We start from the raw sequence: 13,722 nt of genomic DNA, 5'->3' as shown, positions 1-13,722 counted from the left end.
CTGTGAAGCAGAAAAAAAGCTTTACATGCCCTCTCAGCAAGTTTCTTTTCACCACATTGCTTCTGCTCCTAAGCAACAGGCTTTTCTGAATGACCTGCTGCACAGAAGGCCCTCTGTTCCCTTTAGACTTGTGGACAATCGTCCGAAATTACAGGCACAAATACGCCACTCTGGTGCACCTCATTCACAAGTCAAGCACTTTGAGTGCTGAAGTTCATCAAACAGATGAGGGGCTGAGCTTTAAACAGGATGGATGGGTGGATGAGTGTGAGTCACTCATTCAAGATGACTGTGTGCACCAGCTACATGTACAGAGGAAAAAGTCCATACCGGATAGCTCAGTCAGTAGGGCATCAGACATTTAATCTGAGGGTCCAGGGTTCAAGTCCCTGATTGGGTGTTTGTGCCCTTTTGGTGGTCAGCAGGTTGGTCTTTTCGGGTGGTTCAAGTGGTTAATGCACTGGGTTGCTGATCAGAGGATCGGGGTTCAAGCCCCTGCACCACCAAGCTCCACTGTTGGGAAATTGAGCAAGGCCCTTTACCCTGCTCCCTGCTCCAGGGGTGCTGTATCATAGCTGCCCCAGCGCTCTGACACGAACTTCCTCAGTTGGGATATGCGAAGAATATGTGCTGTAATGTATGTGTGGCGATAATAAAGGCTTCCTGCCCTTGGTTCTTCTTCAAAACTGTTTGCATTCACGCTGTTAACCAATGTAAAGCTGTAAGATCACATACTGTGTGTTGCGGAGTAAACAGCTCTGTCACGTATGTAAGGAATAAAAAATAACGAGGCAGAGAAAAAAAAATAAAAAATCAACCATCTTGGTGGTATGATGTGGGCGGTTAACACACTGATGCTGATTATTTTTCAATAACATGTCCTGCATGTCCTGATGTGCTTTAGTCCTCTTATACCACAGGCAGAGATTTCAGGGCTTTTTTTTTTTTTTTTTTTTTTAAATAATCACACGTCCTACTCAAAGCCAATACTGAAAACCTAAAGCAACAGTTTTACCAAACAGAGTCCTTCCAAATGCTAAAGAAACATCTCCTTAAAAAAAAAATGCATCATATTATTAACAATTATCTAGAATTTTTAAATCCATTTGTGTCTCCACCATACAGATCCCTGTGTAAGTTATTATAACTGAAAGCAAGCATTAGAATATAGTATTATTAAAAAAACTACAATAAATTCTCCACTTTACTCATTAAAGCAAGAACATTTACTGCAGACTTTATCGATGTCGATGAAAACTACATAAAATCACGCATTTCTCAGTGAGTTTAGTGGATTTGTTAAAATATTCTAAATGACACTTGGGCACAGATATCGATATCTCTAAGAGAAAATCAAGAACTTCCGAATGTCAGCTGGGAACACTGCAGCGAAATGGAAAAGTGTTGGCTGGAATGTTCACACACCCACAATTCAATTCATGTCAAAATTCAAATCTACATGGAAGCGTGATTTCCCCTGCTGCTGCTCCTTCTCGGAAAGGTTTCCTCCTCTTGCGCCTGTGTGAGAAGGCGAACAGCCGCCGAGGCCAACTGAGCAGAGGCACCGTGTAATTACAGCAATTTACTTAATTATCAATTACGTCTCTAGCACTTTATTAGGGATAATTGGTCGAATTAACTTGCACTCACCCTTGTCTTTGAAAATGATGAAGTCGATCTTTTATTCGGCAAAGAGAACGGATTCTGGTTGCTACTCGGCTACTCAGCTGAAGCCTGGGGAGCACGAAAAGCAGTGTAATGCTATTTAAACATTACAGGATGCTCATATAGCATGCAAGGGTGACAAGATATCACACCTGCTATATTTTTTCCGCCTTGAAAATACTGGAATGTGTGATCGAGTGCCTTTCAATCTACAGGCCTTCCCTGTCAGAGCTTTACTGATTCAGAGTGACGATGATCTGCTCCCTAATGAGGCTGATAATAATCACACTATGTTCTCTTTTACGAAATTACTCTTTCATTTCTCTCTAAAAAAAAAAAATAACATGTGCATGTGACAAAAGCCAGCAGAGCCTGACAGGGTTCGTATCAGGACACGTGGTGACCTTTTTAATGGAGCTGTGGTGTTTTTTTCCCCCCAAGATGCACTATAAAATTTGCAATTCTCTGATTTTTTTTGCTGTACTATCACTTGCACTTTCACTCTATACTGATTTCATTCATTCATTCATTCATTTTTAACAGGCACCTCGTCTCCGTCTCAGTCTCTTCAACTGGTGGTGGATCTGGAGCGCTTTAAAAAGAGCAGCACATAATCACTAAAGCCCTTGATCAAGCTGACTATAATAAAGAGGCACCACAACAACAGGCATCATTAACATTTATTTTATTTTAACATTTCTTTCCTAGTTATGCTGAAAGCCTGCAGGTTAGCTCAATTTTCTCAGCATGCTTGTTATAATTTTATAATTGACACATATTTACAGAGAACAGTACATAATTATTAGAGCACTTGATTGAGCTGCCTATAACAGAGACACTTTTCCCCTCTGAATTACACCGGAACCTAGGAAGTGTTTTTTTTTTTTTTGTTTTTTGTTTTTAAGATGTTGAATAGCTAATCCACCAGCTCTTGAACAGCACACTGGTGTGACTGGAAGCTGTGAAAGGTCCTTAACAGAATCACTTGGTTACTTGTTTGACGCCAGGATATGATGTTTACTTCCTATCATGGGCCTTGTTATTGCATATTTTTCGTCTTAAACGTCCTCGGGCAGTTCCATACTCTCCAATCTGACCTCGACTAAGCCTTTTGAATTAATTGTTAAAAGACCAGATTAAGGCAAACTTCTGCTGAATGATGAGACGTCCTATACTACACAGCCAAAAGTATGTGGACACCTGACCCTTCCACAATATGCTAGAAGCACATAGTTGTCTAGAGTGTCTTTGCCTGCTGTAGCATGTTGATGCCCCGTCGCTGGAATTAAGAGGCGTGTCCACACTTCCAGCATGACAATGCCCCAGTGCACAAAGTGAGGGTTTTAAAGGCATCAGGTGTCTCAATCAGATCACTAGCTCCCTGGGTTCAGTACATCCTGTACAAGAGCTGGAGAACTGGTGAGGATGCTGTCACAGTATGTCAAATATTTCATTTTTATTTGTCATGAATTTGTTCGCTTAATCACACACATTTTTGTCATGGTACTTCAAGCAGGATCATGTGCTACTTAGAGGATATTAATACTTAAACAAGACTCAAACAAACTGTATATAGAACGCCAAATAAGGTGAATAATCATGTGAGAAATACAACGATAATACGCTACTTTGTAATATGTAAATGAAGTCAGCTGAAAGTTTGTAGTGCTTTTTTCAAGGTGAAATGCTCCAGAACATAAGACATAATTTCCAGTACGAGAACATAGATGCTTCCTGCTTTTTGCAGTGCATTCTGGGATTTCTTAGGGATCAAATGTTCCAGTACACAGGAAGGATTTTGTGATTAAAACTCCTTGATCAGTGCCCTGAATACTGAACTAGGGAGCTGATTGAGATGCGACCCGGTTTACCAAGGTCAGTGTGGAAGAAAATGAGTGGCCTGCACAGACCCTGACCTCAGCACCACTGACCAGCTGAACACAAGGTGATGCGAATACAATGGAAACAATTAGTCAAAGTCTACTTTATGCTTTTGCAGGATTTCGTGAATTCATAAAAACATTTTTTGCAGTTTTTTAAAATTCCATAAACTGTCTGAGACTTTCTATGTTGTGTATGTTTGTGTGTATCTAGTTTTGTGTGTGTTTCCAGGAGCAGAGAGGAGGAGCTGTGGCCTTCAGAGTGCATCCTGGAAGAGCAGTGAGATGGGTTAAAAAACAAAATCTGATGGACTACTGATCAAAAGGTTGTGAGGTTGAATCCCAGGACCACCAAGCTGAAACTGCTGGGCCCCTGAGCAAGGCCCTTATCCCTCAACTGGTCAGTTGCTCTGCCATAAACCTAAATGTATTGTATTGATACAGTAAACAAAACCTTTCAAAAAGTTTTTGCTGTTCAGAATATGGAATGAATTATATGAAACCTGACTAAGATAATGCAATAATGTAAATAAACTTTTCCAAACTATTAAGACTTAGTAAATGCTATACTTTCGAGTAAAACAGACTTTCAAACATTCACTATTCCTAAAAGCAGAGGTTTAGTAACTCACAGACACGTGCTGGGTGGACAGATGGAGAGTTTGAAGCCGATTTGTCGTGCTTAGCCACGCAGATAAAAGACCTTTAAAAATTAAAGCCACCAATCTGCGATGGTCACATCCTGTAAACCCTGACCCGGGTCTGCTTCCACCAGCTGCTCGACACAGCTGAGTGAACTAACATATCGTCACACACACTGCACTGTTTGGAAACACAGGCAAGCGGTTATTACAAATCCTACAATGTTTACAGCACACCCAGGGGGTAAACATTTCATTGTGCCACTTGTTGATATTAATAAAAGAGCTTTGGAGATTTTCCAAATGCTTAAGGATTAATACTGGAAGTGTGCAGAGGGCTGAAGCCAAAAGACTCCACACCGAATCGCTTCAGATGTAACCTCGACGATGTGTTCAGCACTGATATGCAAAGTGTTAACTGTTTGGTATGAAATGGTGCCGAAATTACGTACTGGACCAGGCATCCCTGTTTCAAATGCTGCTTTCATAAGATCTAGGTGGTTTTGTAATGAACATGCAAATCATGTTGATTTTACAGATGTCAACATGGGTGTAGAGTCATTAATATTTCAGCACTTTTGCTTGCCTTTATCTAACAAGGCGGTCCTAGGACCGCAAGTCCTAAAAGCAATTAAGCTGTCCAAAGTCTGTGTTGTGGATAAAAAACAGGAGATGTCATTGAACCTGTTCTCTGCCTCGTTCATTCCAGCTTTCTTAATCTGCATGCTTTTTGCCGATGGGCAAAACAGGACGAAGCTTTCACTCCAAACTGAACGATGGTATAATCAGACATGAGTTTAAGAAAACAGTCCTGAAGCTCCCTCAAGAATAAAGAGGTTGTACTTGTTGGGTGGGTTTCGTTATCGTAACCGACATCAACAGCAACACGTCGGCTGCTCTTGCTTTTCATTTTTGACAGATTGATATCTCTCAGAAACCTAATGGTGGATATTTGCCTACTGAATTGATTCATCCGGTAGTCTGTCCTGGATCCCAGATAACAGGTTCAAACAGTTTTATGACGGTATCTGACAAAGCGAGGCTCTGTGGCTAGATCCCTGCAGTTGAGAATGCAATCACACACACACACCTCTGATAAGGTACAAAATAGGCTAAAAACAGTCAATTGCTTATCAGGCGTGATTAATTTGTGGCATTTATCAGCTTTTTATTTAGCAGGCAGAAGACGACGCAGGGTCAGTGGAGGTCACTGATCATCCCCAAGGCACACGCATCCCACATCCACAAAGATAATTAGGATAATAGGCAAGACTAACAAAACTGGCACTAATCAAATGACAAGGCCATGGCTGATTTGTTTTCCAAATGAGCAGGCTGTTTGAGGACACTCCAGCCGTTTGATAGGCATTACAAACGCGATTAAAACAATGCGGTGCTAATGCAGGAAAAGATCTCTATCCGCTCTCCATCGGAGACGGCGCGTTGGAAGCACTCGCTGTGCAAATTGAGATGAAAACGCACCGTAGCTGTGTTTAGCATATCACCTGCTGAGCACCTCCACGCCACTTTTGAAACAGAGGCGAGAAGAAAAGCCGTGTTTTTGCAGGGTGTGACCCCTGAAAACAGGCCTGAAGCATCGCATCTCCTGTCTGCCACTAGACATGTGCTCGTCTCTCTTGTTAGCAGGATGTGTTTACCAAAACCGTGAAAACTTTGAGATTATACGCTAGCTCGTCACAATGTTTTACCCACGCTGCTTTGAGACTCCGATGCTGGAGACACGATGTAAAACTGTATCTCTACAAAGAGAAGTGTAATAGTTAGTGACAGCGGCACACTGACGAGGGGCCAAATCAAATGGAATTGAATGACTTGCATCAAGCGAGATATTTGATCCACAAGGGCGCAGACGGTTTGGGGCGGTTTCTCCAGAGCCGTTCCGAAGCGCTGCTGAGCTTGCGTGTTAATAATTGACAGCAATCGGTCTTTCATGCCTTCACACATCAGCTGTTTTGTTTGCCAGACCATGAGGAGATCCTATGCCTGTAAACACACTACACACAGGAGACTAAACACGTAGGGAAAAGCCGATAACATGCTCATGGCCCGCTTCCATGGCAAGTGATAGTGTTGCATAAAAGCTGAACTTCAGAGGTTGTTTGCAGTAAAAATTGATCAGAATTCTAGATCAGACAAATCCACGCTTATGAAAGAGAGCCATTTCATTGCAAAATCTCAATGCAAAACAACTCAGCAAGCTTTTATTTGCAATTCAGCAGAACTCAGCTGAAGCTAAGGGTTTGTTACTCGCATGCAAAAAGGCCTGTGTGAGCAATGATACCTTGAGGACGGCAGACCAGAGACAAATTTTCAACTAGGTGTATAAGAACAGATAAATTCCCTGTTCAGAATCTCATGCTTGGCTGAGTTTTAGTCGATTCAAACTTCCAAATATGGTCCCACCAAAACAAATCAGATAAAAACATCGAGTTGGAGCTGATGAGTAATCCCACACGTACTGTTTAGTTCATTTCAGCCACTTCCTTTAACATTTGCACCACCGTCTCCGACTAATTCTATACTGGATTCTCATTAATGTGACACTGAGCTGCAGAAAAGATGCTCTCATTATTAGATGCAAACACCAAAACCTATATGTTATACATTATATGCTTCTATTAAATGTCATTCTAACTGCATTAGCAACGACCTCCTGTGACATACAGAAGCAGTGATTCTCAACCACTAACTTTTCACATGAATGAATAAAATCAAGCATTAACCATGAAAATCACTGAGCACATCACAACAACTCCTATATAAATATATTAATGAGTCTGAGCGTGGGATTTTACATATAGTACATGTCATTAAGAGTCAGATTACAGATAATTAAATTAAGTAGCCTTTATTTGTCTTTATTGCACAGTGAAATTCTTTCTTGTCATATCCCATCCTTGGAGGATTGGGGTCAGAGTGCATGGTCAGCCATGATGCGCTGCCTCTGGAGCAGGGGGGTTGAGGGCCTTGCTCAACGGCCCAACAGTGGAACCCAGAGCCTTAACCACTTGAGCCCTATGTAAGATTACTCACACCGTTCTTCTGTTTCGAATCCTGTACAATTACAACTATAATTTAAATGTTTAATCTGTACATAATGAACATACTGTTATAGAGAAAGTAATAGTAATAATAATATCTACTATGTTTTCTACATCATGCTAATTTCCCCTAAGTTCAGCGCCGATGCCATGTAGAGGTGATGTTTTTCTTAACTGTTAAAATAATGATGATTCATAAGTGCGTGAGTCTGACTCGTCTTTTTCTCCCCCATCAGGCAGAAGAGAGCGTAAGAGGTTGAATGAATACCATCACATTTCTCTCCGAGTACAACTGGAAATGCTTCTTTAGCAGCCCCTTTCCCGTGCTTGGCATGACTGTTGTTGTTTTTTTTTTTTGTTTTTTTTTTTAATAGTGTGGAACCCAGCATGAAATCAAAAAGCCCTTTTAGAAATCAGGCCTCATTATGGTGGAGAAAAAGCATAAAATGTGTAATTAAAACATTCAGCTGGATATCCAGGACCTGGGGGCTGTAAAAAAAATAAATGCATCATAAAATGCCACAACCTGTCATTGGCCTCAATCAGGCTCCTGCTGTTTTTTCACTCAGTTAGTGGATTCAGTACATGTGCGCACAGGCAAACACACACACACACACACAAAACAAGACATACACACAGACACACAAAAAATACAAAACACACAAAAAACAACACACACAAACAACATATGCACACAGAGACAAACACAAACACAACAGCACTCTCAAACACAAACAGCATACACGCAAAACCAACACACACACATTCAAACACACACAAACAGCATACACACAAAAAACAACACACGCACAAACACAACACACACACAAAGAGCATACACACAAACAAAACACAACACGCATACACACAAACAAAACACAACACACAAACACCTTTCACACAAAAACAAAAACACACAAACAGCATTCACACAAAAACAAAACACACAAACAGCATGCACACAAAACCAAAACACACAAACAGCATACACAAAACTCACAAACAAAACACAAACAGCATACACACAAAAACAAAGCACACAAACAAACATAACACGACACACACACAAGAACAAAAAAACACACAAACAAAGCACAAACCAAAACCATGCACACAAAAACAAAACAAATAAACACAATACAACACACATACACACAAACACATACACACAATCTCCACCACTATAAGAACAGCTGCTAAACCCACAGTGCAATAAGACTCAGGTGACACATACCCTGGTCCAGATCTCACTGTTTTCATGACTTTGACGATCATATTTGCACAATCTGTTCTCTACACATGCTGATCATTTGCATTCTCACTACTACACATGTACCACAGTTCAACAGACATCACTACTAAATCTACTGAGTACTGAATCTACCTCATCTTCACACAGCACCAAGATCCTGATATTATACACTTGTACACCTTATTTAGTATTAGATCAATTATTTTTATTTTCTTTAATAATATATGCATTGAACTGTATGTTGGCTGGATTGCTACTAAAGTGACTTACGTTTACCTGTGCAATGATGAATCTTATCTTGTATCATAAGACTAAAAAACTCATATTTCGGGTGTAAGAGCTATTAAACCACATACTTTTTTTTAATGGGACAAAACTTTCATTTCAGCATATTTGAATGGATTTTGGCTTTAATGCATTTCTTTACCCGTGCCTATGAGTTTTGCACAGTATTCTATAAATTTAGGAATAAATATTTTGGGTCGGATTTTAGATTCTAATCTTTAAACCAAATCTCTATTACCCCTGCTGTTTAAAACACCACATCATACAACATGTCAGATGTTTAGTCCTTGATAAAGATGTTTATGATGTAGTGATGTAGTGACTGAAACTGTTCTACTATTTGCAACTTATTTATCAGCATGTCTGAAACAAAGCCAAGACTTTATATTACATTATTATTATTATTATTATTATTAACAACAACAAGCAACCTTGTGGATTGAATCAGTTCAATTTCAAACTAAAAAGAAAATCCTATTTAGAGTGTTTCTTATCTTATGCCTTTAACTTGAAGGTCTTATCTCAGGAGGAAACTGAAGGCTTATCTGTAAGGAGGACCGATGAAAGGGGAAAAAAATGAGAGGCTAATTTCTTTTGATTATTTTTTGGTCTGCTGTATTAATTTCTGAAACTATTATCAATATTGAAGGTCAAAGTTATAGCAGGAGAAGTTCCCCGTGCATCGCTCTTCAAGACGTCAATCACAGTAAAGCATTGTGTTTTGATTTTGATAGTTGACACCAACTGACAATCAGACATTTGAAGATAAGGCTGTTCCACTGCTTTAGAGAAGGACTGTGAGAGTCTGGAAGAAGAATAAGAGAGTAAGTATAAAGTTTAAAGCAACTGCAAAAGGGCACGTCAACATATGCTTTCACACATTGCTTCTAATGCAAAGTAACCCCAGTCTAACCCTAGTCTCCCAAACAAACCGAGTATGACCATGATTAGAGCTTGGCAGCTTGACTTGAATGTGATATAGAAAGTTACAACCAAGTGCTTTTAAAGTGCATTCATAAGTTCATTCATAAGCCTGAAGCGTTTAGAAGAGCCAGTTCCACTTGTGTTCATTATCTGTCCTACACACAAACAAGTCCTAAATTTGGCATGTATATCCAAAATACCAATAAATATCACATTCCTATAATATACATACCTACAACTATTCTGTTTATACAGGGAAAATTGCACTATAGATTGTATACACAGTAGCATCTTTAGATTTCATGACAGTTTTGTTCAGATTAGTAAGAATTATTGCACAATAAACCCAACCATTTTATATTTAATACAATTGTCTATCCCTTTAAATCATTAGTTGTTGTCTTAATGCCACAGTAGTGGAGCAATTAATCAATAATGAAATTCGGTCTGACTAATATGATATGGCCAAAAGATTGTAGACACCTGACCCACACACCCATAAATGCTTTTGGATCCCATTCCCATTTAGTCCGCCTTTGCCGTTATAATAACTTCCACTCTTCTGGGAAGACTTTCCACTTGACTTTGGAGCATGGCTGTAGGGGAATTGTGCTCATTCAGCCATAAGAGCTATAGTGAGATCAGGTGCTGATATTGGGTGAGAAGCTGCAGACAGTGTTCCAGTTCATCCCAAAAGGTGTTCAGTTGGGCTAAGGTCAAAGCCTTGTCCAGACCACCAGAGTTCCACCACACAAAACTGTTCAAACAATGTGTTCACAAGGGCTTGCTTTGGAGCAGTGTCATGGCCCCTCAGTTCCAGTGAAGGCAAATTGTAATGTAATAGTGTAATGTACAGTATAAACAGACATCCTATAAAAATTGTATTAGATGCATTTTCATATATTACTATATTTATGTGGGGAAGACCTACATATGGACAAACCTTCAGCTATAGATACGCAACTTAAAAACATTTAAAAAAAAAAAAAAAAAGAAGATATTATTCAACCATAAGCTGTGGATAAAAGTACGCTCATAATACAGAAAATCTACATTATTGGTGTGTTTACACTGGCACTCTTATGTGATTCATAAAAAGCCTTGGACCAAGAATAATAATAATAGCACAGTGCTTAGGTTACAGAAAGAAACAAACTGAAAAAGAGTGTTGTCCTTGCGACATGTATATATCAAAATTATACTCTAACAATTGTGATTATGTAATAACTGTGACAGACACATATGAAACTTGTGCACCAGTGTGTACTGCAATCCTGACGCCTGTTCAAGCTCAACATAATCTTGTGTATATGGGGAAGTCAATCACTTAAAATTACCCAGCCAACAGGGGACAAGTTGTCAAAAAGCAGGTGAATAGAACGCCCTAAAAATTTCTGTAAACAAATATTAACCAAGACTATAAATATCAAATTAAAATAGATTATTCTATTTATTTTCTATCCCTAAATTTAAGACTTTGGATTTTTCTATGTAGTCCCTGGATATCTGATAAAGAAAGATCACTCAGAAAAATCAGTCAATAACATTCAGCCTGGCATTTAGACTGTGACATGGCCAGAGACCTTCCATCTCCAATAAACTGAAGTGTTGTTTTCTGTTCCCCTCGAGCAGCAGCAGTGGGGCGTCTGGTAAACAGCTTGGTGGTTAATATCCTCTGAGAAAGCTGCCAGAGTGCATCATTACTCTAATCTAAACAGCTTCATTACACGCAGCCACATTATCCTGCTATCAGTTTGTTTATGCCAGGCCAAGACAGTCATCTCCTAAAATAGTCTCCCTGGACTGGGGGATGATACTAAATCCAGAACTGAACACCATGAGAGGACTCACCGCAATATGTCTGTCCTCGTGTCTCATTGAGTAAGCAATATACAGCTCTAAAAAAGGACCACAAAACTATCACAAAAAATTAAAAGTTGGATAAATTTCTATGAATAGATTGGCACAGAGTTTGGCAATTCTATAAAATGAGATCGCTGTATTTTGGCATCAGCCAAAGGAGACCAGTGAAGAATCCCAGTGAAATGATGGTTTGTTCAGAAATAGTGCTAAAGGAAAACATTCAACCAAAAGTCAGGATTATAAGTTCAGATACAGTTGATCCCACATTCACCCATGACCAGGAGTCCAAGAGTGTCACAAGGGGTAGCTACACTCTGCCCTTCCCCTCGTGTCAATCACAGTGACTCATTTGTGGGCATCTGCAATGTCATTTATGCGGAAGAAGGCAGTTAGTGCTTTCCTCTAAGTGAGTGCAGCTGCCCTGTGACGAAGCATAAGCTGCAGACCCTCCTGAGCTGGTAGCTGTTGTGTGATAGGGGAGGGCTAGTTGGTGGGAGGAAATTGGCAAATTATCTACTGAGGTACTGCCATGTCGCAGCTCGACCTTTTCCAAGATGCTCTCCCACTGGCATGCCTGGTACACACAGCCCGCCAAGAGAATGTCAACTGGGGTGTGGTGGGGAAATGGTTGTCCATTATTGCACACAAAAAAGGAAAAATTATATACTCATACTATCAAAGCAAACCACAGATTGAAGTTCTTTCCACGGAGGAGGCCCCCTCATACCCCGATGACAAAGCATAAAGGTCTTAAACTATGTATGCATGACACACAGGGTGTTCTGTCTGGTGTGGTAGTTCAGCTAAATGAATTTTAACTTGTTTGAAGTCCTCTTGCTTACAGGTAGCTCTGGCTAGTATGGCAAACAGGAAAGCACCAAGATTGTGCAAGGCTTCTCTTGCCAGCACACAGACTCTCCATTACCTAGAGTCCTGCCTGTTGGTCAGCCACATAGTAACTAGCTGCCTTGTGGCCCCAGGCTAATGTGGCAGGAGATCTCAGAGATGCAGTGGTCCCCAGAGATAGTCCACAGTCCCACAGTGTAGACATGCCCCGACTTTAGTTATCCACTGTCTCACTAAGAGAGCATAACCAGACAAGCAAAGGGTTGAGGGCACATGTAGGCAGATCTCAACCCCTCTATCCCCGTTTTATATCCATTGTACATATTTGCATCTACTTGCTGACAGAAATCTACTCTGACTTTCGTCATCACACTTGGGTTTTCGACTTCAGAAGACTTTTAATTTCTATAAAGGCTTTATTGTAATTGTAACGTAACCTTTTAAGTAGCATCAGTCCTCTTAAGAATAAACCATGGTTAATATCCATTTATTACGGGAATTACTTTTAAAGCTTGGCTAAAGTACTACAGCTCACTTAACCTTTTGATGCTGTTCCAATGCTTTCATTGGTTGCAGTTAATTGTATATAGTAAACTATATCAAACATGCTGGTTCAAGTGTTGAGAAATTTATTTTCGAATGTCTAAGTATTGATTTGTCAGATTTATTGCATTTTTGGTGCAGCCCTAATAAACTTGAACAAAATAAAATATGTTCTTGAGAATTCACCTCTCAGTACCAAAAGGAAAGACATGCTAAACTATCAAGATGGAAATCTGAATCCTCAGGAGTCTGAACTTAATGGCATGTTAATACGAGTTATTGATAATGATGCAGTCTGGGTAGACGGTGCATAGCCCCTCTACCTATCAGTCACACAGCACCTCATCTGCTTTTAATATTATCTGCTCGATTAAGATCACCTGCAGAAAAGCCTAATGGAAGAGGATGTGGGCCTATCAGCCTCAACAATTCATACATTCTCTTTATTTTAATATATAAAAGTTCCATTAGATAAAGATTTAGAGGAGTGGGTGAACTTTCAAACTCTGTAACCGAGCTCGATATAAACGCATCGCTAATCCTGCGCTTGAGGCAGCGGTGGATGAATATGAAATCTTGAGCCTCGCTCTGCTAATGGAGGCAGGTTTAATGTTAATGAAGTGAGCAACCCCGTGGTGACAAACGCCATAATAAATTAATTATGCTGACTTGTTGCGACAACATTCCCTGTGTAAAACAGGGTGGGTGCAGAATGAACTTCAATGATCCTTTTTCTTTTTTTTTCTCTTTTTACTACCTTG

The 13,722-nt window shown here is 39.9% G+C and overlaps 1 protein-coding gene and 1 long non-coding RNA gene across 4 annotated transcripts in view; one reads left to right on the top strand and one right to left on the bottom strand.

The window, feature by feature from the left end:
* Positions 1-9,132, top strand: part of LOC131361374 (uncharacterized) — a 37,775-nt gene extending 28,643 nt beyond the window's left edge. The window contains exons 2-4 of the long non-coding RNA XR_009206028.1: positions 3,778-3,945; positions 7,077-7,226; positions 7,485-9,132. This is a non-coding gene — a long non-coding RNA (uncharacterized LOC131361374). The remainder of the gene's footprint in view (positions 1-3,777; positions 3,946-7,076; positions 7,227-7,484) is intronic.
* Positions 1-13,722, bottom strand: part of lpp (LIM domain containing preferred translocation partner in lipoma) — a 217,050-nt gene that overhangs the window by 144,905 nt on the left and 58,423 nt on the right. The gene's annotated exons all lie outside the window — the stretch shown is intronic.

Source organism: Hemibagrus wyckioides, linkage group LG11, assembly GCF_019097595.1.
Source record: "Hemibagrus wyckioides isolate EC202008001 linkage group LG11, SWU_Hwy_1.0, whole genome shotgun sequence".
Classification (NCBI taxonomy): domain Eukaryota; kingdom Metazoa; phylum Chordata; class Actinopteri; order Siluriformes; family Bagridae; genus Hemibagrus; species Hemibagrus wyckioides.
This window is presented reverse-complemented; position numbering and strand designations above follow the sequence as displayed.